Below are 18646 nucleotides of genomic sequence, written 5' to 3' on the forward strand. Positions count from 1 at the left end.
GCTTCTGTGAAGTTTGGAAGGTAGGACACGAGGAACCGCCGAATTTAAGCCATGAGGAAGGGTCGTGAGTAGTGCCTGGGTAGCTCAGACGGTAGAGCTCTTGCTTGGGAAAGGCAAAGTTCCTGAGTTCAAATCTCGGTCCGGCACACAGTTTTAATCTGCTAGGAAGTTTCATATCAGCGCACACTCCACTGCAGAGCGAAAATTTCATTCTAAAAGCTCGACTGGTGTTGATGAAATTTCAAACAGAATTCTGAATATTTGTTCCAACTTAAAATGTAATGTCCTTAGTGATATATGCATCACTTTTACAGGAAATTTTTCCAGACAGGTTCAAATATGCAATTATTAAACTTCTTCATAAAAAAGTGACTATAAAGACTTAAACAACTATAATCCAGTTCCCCTATTGAAGTTGTTTTCCAAAATATTCGAAAAAGTAATGTAGTCAAGAATACTCTAGGACCTAAGCAGCAACAGTTTACTTAGCACATCACAGTTCACATTCCAGAAGGGTTGTTTGACTGAGCATGCTATTTATTTATTCATCCCTCAAACAGTACAAACGATAAATAATAAAATATTGCCAGTTGCTATTTTTTTATCGCTTCAGGTCATTTGAATGTGCAGATCATATTATTCTCTTAGACAAACTTAAGTTTTATGTAACTGATGGCTCTACACAAAGGTGATATGAATAATACTTAACAAACAGAATGCAAAAGGTTGTGTTGAATAATTTAAACAATATTGGAAGAGTAGCAAATTTTAGTGATTGAGAAGGAATCACAAAGGGAGTCCCACAGGATTCAATCTTGGGTCCACTTCTGTTTCTTGTGTATGTGAATAATCTTCCATTTAACATTCAGTAGCCAGAATTGGTGCTTTTTGCAGACAATATTAATGCTACAACAAAACCCCCTACAGAGAAAGTAACAAAAGATATTGTAAATAACGTTTTCCAAAGAATTATTAAGTAGTTCTCAGAAAACGGACTCTTCCTAAATCTTGAAAAAAAAAACACACTATATTCAGTTATCTACAACAAACATAGGTTACCAATAATTGCTCTAGCACATGAGCAGGTGTCAGAAAAGAGGGTGGAATGCTGTTAATTTTTGGGTGTTGTAATGAAACTGATCTGACTACGTCATGCTCCATGTACCAAGTGTAATTTCCAATACAAGATGATTTATCACGCATTTTACGATACACTTTTTTAATTGTTATAAATTTTGTAAATATTTCTTATAAAAAGAAAAATTATCTTGATTATTTTGATAAATGTACATGTCAGAGAGGTATGTAAGGATGGAGAAATTCAACAATCTATGACTAATGTGTGGTTATATATGTATTTAACAATCTATGGACTGTCAGTGGGAAAACTAAGCGAGTTGCTGTGGAGTAGTTCGCCCGCCAAAAGAGGTTTGTATGGCTGCATGTGGTCAAAGTTGGGCGAGTGTCACCCATTACGTGCAAATAACTATGCTAAAAAGTATCTTTAAAGCTTTGAACCACAAGAAAAAATGTTATTTAAAATTTGTGAAATGATTTCAAGAATATATCAACAAAGTATAAACTGAAACGTGTTCATTGTTTTGACTAGAATTGATACAGCAAGATCATAGCTGTGAACGTCCACAAATCCAAATATTTTGTCAATATTCTACAGGGAAGCGAGAAAGAAGACCCCTAGACGTGAATCATAGGAAACAATGAAGGAGAATTTTACCAGCCAAGTACCTATTATTTTGATCAATCAACATTTCTGATCTTTCCACCCTATTTGCTCAGTACATTGTTACGAAGAATGAAGTACCTGTCCTGAGAATCAGTAGAGACAGAATTTAAATAATTAATTTGAATCGGTAATTATAGGGTAGGGAGCCAGAGTGTATATATCAATGAAAAATTGAACTGGAAGAGGCGTATTAATAAGCTTGTCAAAATACTTCTTTTCAGATACTTTTGCTGTTCATATAACTGCCAATCTTGGAAACAAACCAATTAAAGTAGACACATATTTTGCATATTTACACTCAATAATGTTTATGGAATAATTTTCTGTGGTAACTTACCACTTACAAAAAAAGTAGTGATTGCGTAAAAGCGAGCAGAAAGAATATATGGTGTTCATCCACAGACATTATGTAGGTGCCTCTTCAAGCAGCCAGGTATTTGAACTGCACTGTCACAATACACGCAACCACTAATGAAATTTCTCATAAATAATCCATCACAGTTAGAGAAGAACAGTGAGGTCCATACCTACAGCACTAGCATGAATAACGACCTTCATTACATATTATTAAACCTGTCAGTGGCTCAGAAAGGAGTACAGTATGCAGAAAAAAAAACTTTGTTCATTTTCCCAATAATATAAAATGTCTGACAAGTAGTCGACAAAAGCAATTTTTAAAGCTATTCTAAAGTCATTTCTGCTCGACAACTCCATCTATTCCACGGACGAATTCCTATCTAAAAACTGGTACACTGTAAAACATAAGTAAATGAAATGAAACAAAGTAAAATAAAATAAAGAATTTATAAAGGGAAACGTGCAGTAAGAATAATGAAAAACATCTAAGTATTTGGGACAGCATTTTACACAAGCAAAACAAAAAGTCATAGATAGAAACCACCAGAATGTCCATATTAACAATAAAGTGCAAGAAGAAATCTGCAGAAAATAAATCAGTTTTGGAATTTTTTAGAGTCTGAAATCACCAACATATCTAAAAACACGTTAAACTATTTCCTGGCGACTTCAATGCGCAAGATGGGAAGGAAAAGAAACTTAAGAATATTGTATGCGAATATCCAGCAAATTTAATAACAAACAAAAATGTGTAAAATGTACCACATATTTTTGCAGCCTACCAAGAAAATTCAAGACCTGGAGACCTGCAAATCCAAACCTATGAGAATTTTTGCCAGATCAAATAGCCAAATCTAAAGGGAACATCACAGAAATTGCGAATGCCAAAGTAATAAGCACTGAGGAATTTGATTCAGATCATTATCTCTCTAAGATTAAAACACGATTTCTCCCATCTAAACATAAAATATAACCAAGAAAGTAATCAGCTATAACTCTACGATAGTTAATATTACAATAGACAATACAGAAAATGTCGGAAAAGAAATTGAGAGAGCAAAAAACGTCACTGGTCTGAATTCCAGATACAAAATTTAGGACTGCCCAAGAGTAAAAAGAAGACACAGCGGAGGTCGAGTGTGAAAAAGCACTAGGACAAAGAGCTCAAAATGGAGAAATGGAGATGTTAAAAAAAGAACATTTAGAAGAATTAAGACAACAAAGAAAAGACATCAAATATAATCCGAAAAATGAAAAGAACCTTTGAAAAAACTCAAGTTATGGTAATACAAGAAATTTTTTTGACAGGCTCCTAAACTGTCCAGTTCCGAAAGTTAAACTGTAATTTACAGCAATATCATATAATCTGGAGGAAGATTTCCCACCAACAGACCCAGAAATTCATGAAGCCATCAAATCACACTAAAACAACAGAGCAAGCGGCGTAGAATCCATTACAGCAGAAGTACTTAAATGGTCAGAATCAAAGACTATAAAATATCTACAAATGCTATTTGAGAACATTTTTAAAACTGAAAAGCTTCCAGAAGAGTGGAAAATAGTGTTAATCCACACGCTACATAGAAAGGGAGACAAACAAAACGTCACCAAATACAGAGGTATGTCACTTCTGCCAGTGGCATACAGAACATTATCAAAAATTGTCATGAATATAGTTGTAGAAACTTTAGACAAATGATTGGGAGAAAACCAGGAAGGTTTTCGAAAGTGGAAATTATGCAAAGAACAGATTTTTAACTTAAAATCAATAATTCGCTACAGAATGTTAACCAGCAAACCTATAATAGTATCATTTATTAATTTCCAAAAAGCATTTGATTCGGTAGACAGAGAAACAATAGATGAAGTCGTTAGAGAATTTGGTGTTAAAGCAAAATGAGCAAACATAATTCAGGAAACTCTAACAAAAACGATATCATAAATTATATTTATCGAAGAAGTATCCCAGCCATTTGAAATAGAAACTGGTGATGGGAATGGTTTATCATCTTTACTGTTTAGCTGCGTTCTACAAAAAATTGTAAGGCTCTGGAATTTGGAGTTAAAAAATGATAAAATTGAATCATTGATTCTAGAAAGGAAAACAAATGGAATTAATTCAGAAAACCTGATAGACAGAGTTATTCAAACAGATCTTCTGGAAGAAATAACAAATAGAAGAATAAACTACTAAATTTAGAATGCTTTCAACGCGAAAGGAATAAGAAATCTAGAACATGGGCAGAAGAAAGGAAAAGACAACATGGGAAGAAGATAAAGGAGTGCTAGAAAAACAGAAAACAACAAGGAAGGAAGAGGAACTGAAGTTGTTACGTGATCATAATTGGTCAATACGAAAAATTAAAAAAATAATAAAATTATAAGACTTTGTTTTTAGGTGCAATTTCAGGAGTAGGACTAAGTGTAAACTGATAAACTGAGTCGTTGCAAATGATTTCGATAAAAGAATCGTTTAAATGATCTATGGAACATGTAACTAACTAACTAACTAACTAACGACCAAGTGGCCAGTGGGGGTACCGCCCCAGCAGCAATCTTTGTCATGATCAAGGGTTCACATTCATCAATGTCAACGCAACGAAATACCGCAAGGTATAACCATTCATCTTCGTTATCTGCACGCCACACATACATAAATGCATTTATTTGACAGGCTATGGCATGACTCATGCAGACAGGCGCCACTAGGACCTAGCCAAGAAAACTGTGAGGGACTCCTATGCTGCTAGTGAAGGTGAATAATGACTATGGGACTGATAATGATATAAAAACGACTTATACACTGCTAGTCATTAAAACTGCAGTAACGTGAAGACTACATGCAACAAACGTCAAACTAGTATGATGTGAACTGCGTGCTTGGATATGTAAATGACTTGTATTTCAGAAAAACCACTCAACGTACGTAGTAGAAATGCCGTCCACATTTTGTGTATAAGAAAAGTTTGCAGAGCAGGTTTTTCATTCAGATTTCCGTTTGAAAGTTGCGTTGTGAAACGATGGTGTAATACCTCGTGTAAAAAGGAGTCATGTCCACCAGAGAGCGTCAGAATTCGGCAACGGCAGGATCGTGGCCTATCAAGATGGTGGTTCATCTTTCTGTGACATTGCTGATCTCTTTGGTCAGGATCCCGCAACTGCTTTGAGAATATGGAATCGATTAGCTCAGATGGACCACACTCAACGCCATTCAGTATATCAGCGGCCCAAGGCGGCCAGCGCCAGAGGGACAGGCATATTGTTCACTCGGCCGTAAAGCATCGTAGCCACGTCACGTATCTTGCGTCAGTCAACAGGATTTTCTCAGCAAGGAAAGTGTCCGCACGGAGAGCACAACGCGACGCTGCAGCAGAGAGACGCGCCGACAGCGGTGTATCCAGGGTCAATACTGGACATTTTCAGAAGAGTCACAGTTCCGCGTACAGCACATGATGGATGTATCAATGTGCGGAGACCCAAGGAAAGCGACCGTTGCCAGACTGCAATCGTCATTGTCACATGAACTCAGCACCTGGTGTCTGATATGTGATGCCATTGGGTAGACGATTTAGTCACCTCTGGTTCATATATCCAGTAATTGGGGCAGCAGGTGTTACATTTCTGACCTGTCAAGGATGGTAGATGTGCCCTCTGTTCGAGGTTTCCATGAAATTATCTTTCAACAAGCTAATGTGAAACCAAAGATCTGACCTACGAGAATATCGATAGTGATTGTGTTTGACAGTTGCCTGGCTAGCTCGTTCTCCAGGTTCTCACCAATTGGAAACATCAGACCTTGGATACTGGCTCGTCACCAGTCGCCTGCCTCATGGCACAGAGTTCAAGCGACATGGAGTGATGTACCCAGATCTGTCAACCAAGCTTACTTGGACGCGATGCCCAGCTATACTAAAGCTGTTACTGCAGGATGTTGCTGCCCTATGCATACAGTTCGCGGCCTCTACACCCTGATATCACCTACAAATTGAATCATGTATTCTTCCTGTTATACAAAACTCACATTATGCTGTACAGAAGCAACGCCCAAATGGTAAAAATTCAACTCAGGTGGATTTAAGATCTTAAGTGCCCAATGATATCGTGAGAATTACGTCTCAAGATTGTATAATTCTTTACGTTGCAAACATTCTTTGGGTTTAAAAGAATTTATTTTTTGACATATTCTAAAATTCCAAATTGTATGTTTTACAAGTAAGAGGCTAACAGTAGTTCATAGATTTAACTTAAGTGTAAAATAGTTGCATCCAAGTCAAGTGTATAATTACGTCTATAGCTCGCAAAGCTTGAACCACAGGTATGAGGTGTCGGTTAAGCTGTTTAGCATACTCATAAGATGCTCTAAGTCCAATCCCTGGTGCTGTATAGGGAAGGAAAGCTCCCCATTGGATCATGCAAATTTAAGGAAACGAAATGCGACAGAAATGTCTTACTGTAGGAGAACTATTAGGTGTGGCGCTATTAAACATGAAAGTATGGGCACGATACCACATGTGCACGATTAATGAAGGGGATCATCTAACTACAACAGAAACTAGCGGTCACTATAACAGTTTCGTTTATTGCCATAAAACATAAAAAATGAGCTACCTACTGAATTCAATACGTAAACATTTAATAAGTGGTCTGTTGTGACCTGAAGAGCTGGTGAAGCATTGTGAACAGGAGGCCGAGCATCGAGTGTGGATGGTATCTGCAATAATGTATATTTATCGTGTTGAGTTTACAGAGTTGCAGGTGTCTTCAGGGCTGCAGTCAGCGGCCTGGCATAAGCGCGCATGCCGCAAAGAACTGCTAGTGCCTCATCAGTGAGGCTTGAAATCACCCCACAGATCAGTGAGACACAGCAGTGTCCTATGCTGGTAGAAGCGAGGAGGGGGAAGAATGCATCGCCTGTCCAGACATTCTGCGACACAGTGCACCTCCTACCTTAGCCTGCCACGTACTCACGAGGATACTGCCAACTTTGGCCCAGGATGTTGACTGTCGTGATGACTAGGCTCTGCTCATCCACCATGAATCGCCCAAGACTGCAGTAGACGTTCACGAGTAGGCCAGGAGGCTCTGTGAACACGCCATGCCTGGGCGGTGTGAAGATGACAGCTTGCAGATCATTTTTAATGCACTGTAGTGTTAGAGGGCAGGCCACGAAACGTCCTTCTCTTCCAAGTAGACAGCGATGGCAGAAAACAACGGTAGTACGCAGCAGGTTGGCTGCATTTCGGTTTGAAGTCAGCAAACGGGTAGCAGATAGACAATCATCAATTAGCTTGTCATTGCGTCACTGAAACTCAGTAGACTGTCATTCTTCCTGGCTCTAGTGACATGGGCAGAATGGTAAAACGAGTCAATGTGCCTTTGAGTTCTGAAAGCCTCGTTATTTATAAGGTGGAGCCTGTGCTTATGATGTGGTGGCTATGAGAGTACGAGTGCATTTGCCCTTGTTTATCGGTTCCGCAAAAAAATGGTTCAAATGGCTCTGAGCACTATGGGACTTAACTTCTGAGGTCATCAGTCCCCTAGAACTTAGAACTACTTATACCTAACTAACCCAATGACAACACACACATCCATGCCCGAGGCAGGATTCGAAACTGCGACCCTAGTGGTCACGCGGCTCCAGACGGTAGCCCCTAGAACCGCTCGGACACTCCGGCCGGCTCGGTCCCGCAGCACCCCTTGCCTCACTATCTGACTTTTCACCGGTGCTTTGGCATTGAAGTTATATAGTGTTACTTCACAGTGCCTTGTTATGTAGCATCGCAACATTTGTGTTCCAGTCTTCTTCGCTCAGAGGTTGTATGGCAATGCCTACCTCACACCGTTAACGTCTGTTACGCTGGTGGTGTGTCTTGTTGACATTCTAAGTGGCACACTGGCCCAGAGCTTTTCTGTTCCGAGCTCACCTGGTAGAACTTCGAAAACTTTAGATGTATACCACACAATTTTTCTGCTGTGAAACGGGCAAAGGACTGTGATTATGAAATATAGCCCAGACACAGGTGGGTGGATACTTGCAAGCATAACATATGAGTCCGATACTCAGTTCTAATACGGAGACATCCTTCAGAGCAATGCCTCAGCAGCAATAATAGTTTCTTTGGTGTTTGTGTAGTAAGAGTTCTTTTGCTGATAGCCTGGCAGCAAGTGCCTTTTAGCTTAACTCCTTGAAACTTGATTGTTTCTGCCAGTGTAGGACACTTGCTGGCTAACTGCAGCAGACCCTGTGACTTCTGCCAACAACAAATTTATAAATAAGTTCAACAAACTCCTACTCTTGTACATTTTGTCATGGTTAAGCAATGATGGTCTGCTGTGGGATGGGGGGAGACAGTAAATCTCTCCCATTCTGTGACAGGTTTAACCCTGGCCAATTGAAAGGCTTGCATGTAGAAATATTTGGGAAAGTGTGCCTTCTACATAAATAATTATTGTGAGCTCATTAGAGTCCCCATTACTAGGATTTTAAATGAACATTCTTTTATGGTGAGGCTGCAGAGAAAATGGCTGGTCTCTTGCTTTACTGTTCTGAAAGCTACACCTGGCTCACATTTTGTCTTTCTTAAAAGGATTTGTCCCAGTGTCTAGCATAAAGCAATTTTATGGCAGACAGACCACCTCCAAATCTCCTGTTGTGCTGATATGGGACACGACGAATTTCTACCTGTTCGGGAGGTCTGTTTTCAGTTCCAAACATGTTTATGACTTCCCGGTAATTTTTAAGTACGCTTCCATGTTGTGTGAGTAAGCTAAGAAAACCTCCATGGCTGCAAGAAATAACAAGTCCCCCTCACTGTAATAAAAGGAAAGCAGCAGAATAAGTAATTAGCTGTTCAATCATTGACAGTATTAAATATGGTTTGTAGTTGCGATACGGTGTTAAAGAATCGACTTTTACTGGCTACTGGGATGTGCATATTGCATTATAAAATACCTTGTGTGACCGTTTGTACATAAGCTGCCACCTAACACAGGGGACTGTAGAGGTCATTAGCATCATTTGCATGCATCATAGATTGCCTACAGAGCACGTTTACAGACATCTAGATTAACATCTAGATACAATTACAAATTTGCGAAGTAACTTTAAGAAAGTTATCGATAATAGAGCAGTAGATGTCCAGGAACAGGTGCTTTTGAGTACTCATTTCTCATTGAGCGTATTTTCTATGGAATTTTTCAGGTGGGTATATATTTCTGTTTCTTCATACATGTCCATTAAGTACCATCCTTCACTGTATGAAGTATTAGGAGGTTCTTTTCGACACTGTGCAATGTGTGATTATGTTGTAAGAGATGAGCTGTGAAAGTGGCTTTCTTTCCTATGTTTTTCTTTTTAGTTCTGTGTGTTCTTTTTAGGCTGTCACGTTTTAAAATTCCTTCTTATTTGTCCAGTGTAGCTAGCCGTATAATCAGACCAGCAAATTTTTTATATGGCATTGTTTTGAAATAAGTGTGGCCTTGTGTTAAAGTCATTTGTGAAAAGAAATAATAGTGAAGGCTGAGATTTGTATTCAATGTTACAACTTTCCCTGTCCTACCAAGAAGAGCAGTTACAATGGTAAATGAATTTATTTGAGAATGAAGATACGCAGACTCATACTTCACACTGCCTGGATAACAGGCTCGCAATTTCTAATTCGCGGCCACGTGTACATTATTTATCGCAGTTGTGCCAGTGTTATTCGTGCTTGGACATCGGACTTCGTAGTTAAATAATAGACAGAGGCTCTGAAAAAGTTTACAACCGTTAGTAGTGATCTGCATGACACGAGAAAATGACTGATAATTGTCCGTCCGCAAGTCGTTAACCCGGAAGAAATGGCCAAGGCAGGAGAGACTAGTCTAGCTGAAGCAGACGAAAAAAAAAGTGATAAACAACTTACAAAAATTCAGATATAAACGTTTTGTTGATTTTTATCGCAATTACTGATATATATTAAGGTTGCCTTCTCTGGCCATGCGTATAAACGGCCATTCAACTACAGCCTTATAAATCATTTGATATATTGCATGGGGGCTTTATTAAAAATGAAATGAAAATAATTTTAATTTCTGCTTTAGTAGCTGTCTGTCCGATTACGAAGTCTCGTACCGGTTGGCCCTGACTAGTATTATTACGCAATCTGACTGCTTAGAACAATAACAAAGAATGAAATGGAAATTTTCATTAACACAATTAATTAAGTCCCCAGCAACTATAAAACCTACGAAACCAAAGCACAAGTGTAACTGTTCTGTGTGTGGAAGTATGACTCAACGTACGCATCTGGCACGGTTCTTCTTCAATAACACAAGAATTTATAAATATCATTTATACTGAATTAAAAGAAATAAAAATACCATAATTACTCAAGAAAACCAGAATTACACTCTAATCCAAGAACACAAGCCAGATGCTTTGTTGACTGAACCTGTAATGACGCATTATTTAAAACATGGAAATAATGAAAAATAAATCAAGTTTCGTTACCTTCATATATTGACCAAAATCACTCTCATAATTACAATATATCTCCACACCGACTCGCTATTACCACATCTCAACAAGAATTTTTCAGTATCACATCTCAGCAAGCACTCTCTACTAGCACATCTGAACACGAACTGACTACTACGAGTCCTGGACAAGCACTGCCTACCACGACATCCCAATAATCACTGTGCCAGTGGAGGCGGCGGAACAATGCTCTCTAGCGATCTCTGGCGCTGTGGCTCAGTGTAGCCACCTTTCAATATTCTCTCACTGTCCTCTTTGATTGAGGCTAGGAATTTTCTTTATAAAATTACTCAGTGAAATCAAATGTTTCTCTCACTGCTAGGAGTGTCTGCATAGGACATTTATTTCATTCTTATGGTCACTTTTATACACATCACACACAGGCTTCACGCATTGCACTCGATTTTAATCTCTTCACTCAACATGTAGTGGAAAGTTACAAAGAATTACTTCGATTACTTTTCTAGAAAGAGAAAAATTAGAAATAGTCACTTTATCATTTATTTGAGGTAAAATGTAGTTTATTCATACTGGATTGTGGAGATGCTTGTGATAGACATGAAAAAATAGGAACACCAAGAAGGAGCTGTGCGACATAAAAGGTAGTTTGTAAGCATGTTTCTACATCTGAAAAACGAGGTCTACGCAAATTCCGCGCCAGGCGCGCTAGTAACGCCATTACCATGGCGTAAATCGGCCTTGCTCTAAATATACGCTGTAATGGTCGTGAGCGCTCAGTTACCTTTGAGATTGGGTATGGTGAGTCGCCTTTAAGGCGACAAAGACGCTGTTATCAGCACCTCGCTGAATCTGAACGAAGTCGGTAATAGGGCTACGAGAAGCAGATTGCTCCTTCTGCTATAATGCAGAAAGACTTGACAGGAATGTGGCCACTGTACATGCTGTACTGTCGCAAGAAGACCGGGCTCCGGACTGCCACGTGGCACTACCGAGAGGAAAGGCCTTTATGTTCGGCGTATGACTCTGTCGCATAGTACTGCACCAGCTGCAGTAAGCTGAACAGCGGTAGGCACCGCACAACAAACTGTTACACATTGGTTACTTCAAGGACAGCTCCGAGCAGACGTCCTGTAGCGTGCATTTCACTGATACCAAACTACCGCCGTTTGCGACTTCAGTCTTGTCAAGTGAGAGCTCATTGCAGGGCAGGGTACAAGTCTGTTGTGTTTTCTGACGAAAACTGGTTCTGGATTGAGTTTTATGGACGTGACATTTTGACTAGTTCTTACTAATTTTGGCCAACAGTTTTGCTCTACAGAAATACTGGAGGCTTCTTTTCAAAGAGTTAGCTGCGTCTGTATTATTGCTGATGTCACAGTCTATTTCTATTGCTGTAGTGAAAAGAGTATTCACCATTATGAACGCAACAAAAACAGAAGTGAGAAATGGAATGAAAACAAAAATACTTAGTGCAGTGTTACGAGTTAAAGTTCATCTCAACCTCAAGTGTTGTATTGAGTTGCGTGTGCTGCAGAAATGTTTAAAAGATTCAGTAGCTCAGTTGATTCAACAGCTGTAAACAGCAGTACCGAAGAAGATGAAAATGTCTGTTTTGTAGTCGAAACTAAGCATGAGAATATTCCTTGCGCAAGTTTGGTATAATTACTCATGAACCATTTCATGTTATAAGTGTTCTCAGTTTAATGAATATGATAATTAAATGTAACTACATTTGAATTTAGTAACTAGTATAACTTCCAGATTTTCACAACTGCATTTATAGTATGACTATATTTTCACAGTCCTCATAGCTCATTCGGTAGTATGCCTGGGTTCAATGCCGGCTGGAATCGAGAATGTTTCTTTGAAGGTGAAGGTTCCTCGTTATGTCCGGTCTGGTGTGTGTGAATGTGAGTGTGTTGATCTTCTTCGAGGATTGCCACTGTCGAATCATATGACAGTTTAGTCTAGAATTAACACAACTAAGTCAACTGATTAAAAATGGCGGTAGTTTGGTTATTTTTGTGGATAAAAAGGTCGCGATATTTTGGCTGTTTTTTCTTCGGTAATTGGCTACAGAGAACTGGAAAAACTTGGTAATCCTACACGCCACCGTGTTGCTGGTCAGTAGTAGCACCCGGACTGCGTGAAACACTCGTGGAGTTTTGTGTATACACGTTTCAGCTGCAACTTTTACTGTAGTGTCAATTGCCTCTTGGATGAAATGACATTCCGAGTGGATGACGAGAACTCATCTCAAGAACGCCATACTGTATTACAGCTACACAAGTGTGCATTATTGTTACTGTAGACTACGTCTGTACCAGTTAACTCTGTTAGCTTTTCAAGCCAATTCTAGTAGAGGTTGCTTGAAAATTATTACTACCGTAATTTGTCTCCGCCTTGCTTTGCTTAGATGGGCTTATAATGCGACATTTTGCCTAAAGTTCTGATTATTAACTCTTAGTCCTTTAGTAGATTATATTGTAAGGATATAGCATTTGACTGGCTATCGTGTTTCATATGAAGTTCTCACATACTTGTTCACATGTTATACAAAACACTTCCATGCCTTGTAGAGAGCCGTTAATTTTTCATCTCCTCTTAACCAGTAGACGTATGACCAAACAGCTTTTACTTACATACTAAACGGGTCGTGTCCATTGACTCCGATATCCCTTATCAGTACTTAACCTAAGGTCGCAGTGGTCATACTACTCAGACATTCTGCTCTGACACACGAAGTGCATGTTTTCACTTAAATGGGAGACTAGTCCTCTATTTCCTAGCTCCTGTTCTTAGACCAATAGCATTTGCATATGAATTAGATATACATTTTGACGTACTTGCACCACATACTTAACTGAGCAGAAACTTATATACATTGTACTTAGCGGAGTCTCATTACTAATGCCTATGCTCATCTTATTTTATTATAAGTTCAAATGTTCAAAATATGTGTGAAATCTGATGGGACTTAACTGCCAAGGTCATCAGTCACTAAGCTTACACACTACTTAACCTAAATTATCCTGAGGACAAACACACACACCTATGTCAACGGGACGACTCGAACCTCCGCCGGGACCAGCCGCACAGTCCATGATTGCAGCGCCTCAGACCGCTCGGCTAATCCCGCGCTATTATAAGTTCTGTCAATATATGCAATCAGTTATTGGAAATACCTCTTCAAGTCATAATGAGGGTACAGACCTTTAATTTTCCACGTTGTCGGTTATGCCAATAGTTGATATAATATATTTAACGTCTCACTCCAACATAGGGGGCGTAAATGTGGCCGACAGTAGTTTGTTAAACTAGCCACTACCGGACGAGTCTCATTTAGACTTCGACAATATTCAGTGTTGGTTTTTGAGTACGCCAAAGAGCGTCAAAATCACGATTTACCTCAGGATTATGTTGTGGGTAAGAGTTACAGTTCCCATTAAAGGGTATCTGATTCTGCTGATTGGAATGCCATTGGTTGTTTGAATTACTTTGTGTTGTACTGAACTTGCGTGTGTTTTGAGCATTGGAATACCACTGATTGCGATTATTGTGATCATTCCAGTGGCGTACTCCATTATTTTGATAACCCGACGTGACATTTGAGGAGCCGGCACTGGGTAACAAATTCCGATTGTTGACGTACTGCTAATGCGGTGGCATGCCTGATTCATTTCATTCCCATTACTGTGATCATTTCCATTATTACTAGCCCTTGCATCTTCATTTATTAAATCAATGGAGTCGAATACAGATAAAAAATATTTCAAATTGGATTCAGGTACCTGCAGTATCTTTCCTGTAGTATGAATCGGCAACTTGCCTTTCAGGATACGTAACACATCTCTATCTGATGCAGGTTCATCCCAGAAGCGAGTCTTGTTCAAATGTTTGCAAAAAATAATTTCTTAGGTTTCTTTACCTAGGAGAGTGTAATTCTAGATTAAAGAGTTGTTTTCTCAGTTTTTCTTCAGAGCTTTTTGACCAAAAAGGCATTTTCGAAATATTCATACGTGTGACAACGTTGTGCAGTCGCGGTAGTCCATAGGACAGCCTCGCCCTGGACAAAGCCTGTGATGAACTGAATCTTTTGTGGGCAAGACCACATCTTAGGCAATACATTTCTAAGAGATTTAATGCAAAAAATAACAGGATCTATAGTTTTCTTTTGTGGTATGAGCACCTGAAATTATTTATGTTTGAGGAGACTTTCCTTCAACAAGACAGATATGATGGTTCGTCCTTCCACTAAACTTCTACTAGTATAGTTTTGTGGCGATTGTCTACCTGAGCATACGTCATCAACGCAAGCGTTGTTTTGCGATATCAGCCTATGATAGTGGTCACTAGCTCCAATTGCTTGAGCTCTGTGTCATGTGTTATCACCAGTTTGCCTTTATACAGTGTTTCATTCCTTTTCCACTCAGTAAATTTGACGAGTTAATTTATCTTGGACTTCTTGTTGCTATTTGGACATATCTTGAGTCAAAGTTTTCCTCACGAAACTAAGCTGTCTTTTGACACTTTGCACTGTGGTTGCCTGTTCAGCACATACCTCAGTGACACTCTGATCTGCCGGCCGGAGTGGCCGAGCGGTTCTAGGCGCTACAGTCTGGAACCGCGCGACTGCTACGGTCGCAGGTTCGAATCCTGCCTCGGGCATGGATGTGTGTGATGTCCTTAGGTTAGTTAGGTTTAAGTAGTTCTAAGTTCTCGGGGACTGATGACCATAGAAGTTAAGTCCCATAGTGCTCAGAGCCATTTGAACACTCTGATCTATCGCTTTCCTTAGCTCTACTTCGAATTTTTCAGTAATTTGATTATCCTTTTTCTTTAAAAATGCCTATGTTTTGCTTTCGGGCTCTGCCAATAGATTTTTCTATGCACGACACTACTTGTTTGTGAGTTTGAGGCTATTTTGTTTTAGTTGTAAAGTGTCAAAACTTTCGGACAAATCTTTTACCTTCTTCAGAAAGGCCCTTAATGGTTTGCTGTAAACCTGGTATTTATGTGATACAAATCGTATTTTAATACTCCTGTTACGTGGTTAGCCACTTTCAACTGCTCTGTTTGATTCTTAACTTGGCGCTGACTTTCTCCACTTGTCACTAAGTAGCCCTCGAGCGGTCGCGCCTGTGTATAAAGTGCGTCAACCGCAAATAACATTGTGCTGCACAGTTCCATTGTTGTTTTACAATAGCAAGCCCCTGTCTAATCTTGCATTATTGTTTCAGCTAACACAGTGAGAAGTTGTGTTGTCATAGGTTCACGTGAACTACAGTAATTTAAAATGAACTGCGAGTGTGCCATCTTAGCGTACGAAGTACGCCACGCGCCCGGTCATGTAAGTAATTGTGCTGCACACTTCGTTTGTTGTTTTACAATATCAAACACCTGTCTAATCCTGCATTATTGTTTCAGCTAACACAGAGAGAAGTTGTGTTGTCATAGGTTTACGTGAACTACAGTAATTTAAAAAGAACTGCGAGTGTGCCATCTTAGCGTACAAAGTACGCCACGCGCCCGGTCGTGTAAGTAATTTTTCCTTCATTTTTATTTCGTTCCTTTTTATCGAATCAAAAGATAACTCGGATAATTGGTACACTACCTATTCCTTAGCCAACTCCCTTTTGAAAAAACGATTAACATGCATCGGCACATTGAGAACGTGAGATCCTACAAGAGTTTTTACTAGGGAAATATAGGGCTATCCACTCATCTTTATTTGTTTTTCAGAATGATATGGCGCTAATTTTGTATGTGCCGAAACAAAACAGGGCAGTTATACTACTTTCAATCATGCACGATTTTTGAATCATTGACGAAGTGACAGGTAAACCAGAGATAGTTTTGGATTACAATATAACGAAGGGAGAAGTCGACACAGTCGTTCAACTGGGAGGAGCGTATTCCGTCGCACAGGTGAAAAGAAGATGGCCATTGGTTGTATTCTATACTGTAATGGATATAGCAGGAATCAACGCTCAAATAATTTTTCATACAAATGAGGCAAAACCAAAAAAGAAGATAAGAATTTTCTAGAAAGATTTAGCACTGCCTCTTATGAAACCTCAACTAGTGGAAAGAGTTAATATTCCTTCACTTCCTGCCGACATTTCCTCGTGAAATACAAAGATCAACGTGTTGAAAGAACTGAGGGGCTTACCACCACGAAAAGAGGTCAGTGTGTGACATGGAGACGAGAGAGAAACACATCTACTACCTTAAGATGTAACACATGCCATAGCTTTGTTTGCACAGAACATGTAAAAACTGTGCATGGATGTGAGAAGTATAAAGCATTTCCGGAAAATGCGGAAAACGATTAACTGTGTAGATGGAAGAAACTTTGTGATAACTGATACTTTTTCAATATATAAAGCCTTTGTGCTTTTATATTGCAGTGAAAGAGTGTTTTTGTTCAGTATTTGCTTAAAAAAGTGTTGGAATAGATTGATATGACAGCTGTGGCAATAGAATGATATGAAAATTTCGGATGTGTTTAATCAAAAAGTAAATTAGCGATGTAATGTAAGTTTCTTGTGTTGTTGTTTAAATAAACTAAAATTAAACTGTGATTTAGCTCATGCATGTTTCCCTTGGTAGCATAATGACAGCTTTTGACTACATGTGTACAGAGTGCGCCACGCGCCCGCTCATGTTACGAAAATGCGCGCCTGCTCGAGGGGTAAAAAACTCATTGCTTATTATCTATGATGTGTATTCTTTGATTCATAGAGGATAGGTTACTATTCATGACTTCTTCTTTTTGATTCATGGTCTCTTGTTACTGTTTTAGTGTTGAATGGCCCAGTAGACATTCTTTTATAATTTTTGTAATATCAGTGCAAGAGAATCTTGCGCTGTAGTAACAGATTCAGTCGTGAAGGTTGATGTTACATTATCTGCTCCGATTACGTGGCTAGAAATAAATGCATCTTCATCAATTACTGGATTAAAATTTATAGTATTAACTTCAGAAACAGAGCTAGATGTCATAATACTGTATTCTGTATACACATGTTTCAGTAGGCGACGTAATATTACTCGCCGCAGCTGAGCCGACAGTTGTGTTTACATAGGCGGACTCACCGTTAACTGTTTGAATAGTCTCATTTACAGTATTAGTCTGTGCCATTTTCAGCAATTGCTGGTGAGTTAACATCATAATAAGGGATGGTAATTTTCTAAAATGTTATCATTTTTACGCAGTACAACTAAAAATTACAGAGATAGCGCATTCCGCTCGTTAATGCACCTTTGGTAACAGGTGACGATCACACTAATCAAGGGCACACTCTTAACTACGATTATCCTCCATCTTCCGGAATTTCAACAGACTGTAATTTTAAGTACCAAAAAACTCTAAAAAGTTTACCTAAATGCAAAAAAAAAATGTTTCAACGCACAGGAAGCTACTGAAGCGGATCTACAGAATTTAAAAGCATTAAGAGATCCTGTTCTCTTTACCCGGAAATGTATACGCCAACAATCGTTATGATAATAAATTTTGTAACTCTCGTTCTTTTCCTTCCAGATTTTCTTGCTTTTTACAGCGTTCAGTGCTCGCAAATAATAGAGACAACAAAATTATTACAATACATACACCATAAAAATCGAGTCCTGCTTATGATGTCGCCAGTTTAACACTCTCTCCATCCGAAAGAAGAACTGAATTGGTAAAAGAAATTATTTGAGAATTAAAATATGTAGCCTCATGCTTCGCTGCCTGGATGGCAGGCTCGCAATTTCTAATTTGCGACCCTGTGAATATTAGGCACCAATGTTATTCGCGCTACGACATCGGGCTTCGTAGGAAATAACAGACGCAGACTGCAAAAATTTGCTGCCGTTAGTAGTGATCTGCATGACATAAAAAATGGTTGATAAGTGTTCGCTGGCAAGCCCTTATTCCGGAAAGCGTTCTGAGTACTTACAGAAACTGGAAGGTTCTGTTTCTCAGCTGTGAAAATGGTCATTGTTACTCGTCAAATGGCCATTGTTACTCGTAAAATAAACACACGCACACTATCTCCAATTAATGTAAACATTATTAACGA

General features: G+C 39.0%; 1 protein-coding gene across 1 annotated transcript in view; it reads right to left on the reverse strand.

The window, feature by feature from the left end:
- The window catches only part of LOC126252250 (ketohexokinase-like), a 99301-nt gene that overhangs the window by 54431 nt on the left and 26224 nt on the right, over positions 1–18646 (reverse strand). The window lies entirely within an intron of this gene.

Source organism: Schistocerca nitens, chromosome 4 (assembly GCF_023898315.1).
Source record: "Schistocerca nitens isolate TAMUIC-IGC-003100 chromosome 4, iqSchNite1.1, whole genome shotgun sequence".
Taxonomy (NCBI): domain Eukaryota; kingdom Metazoa; phylum Arthropoda; class Insecta; order Orthoptera; family Acrididae; genus Schistocerca; species Schistocerca nitens.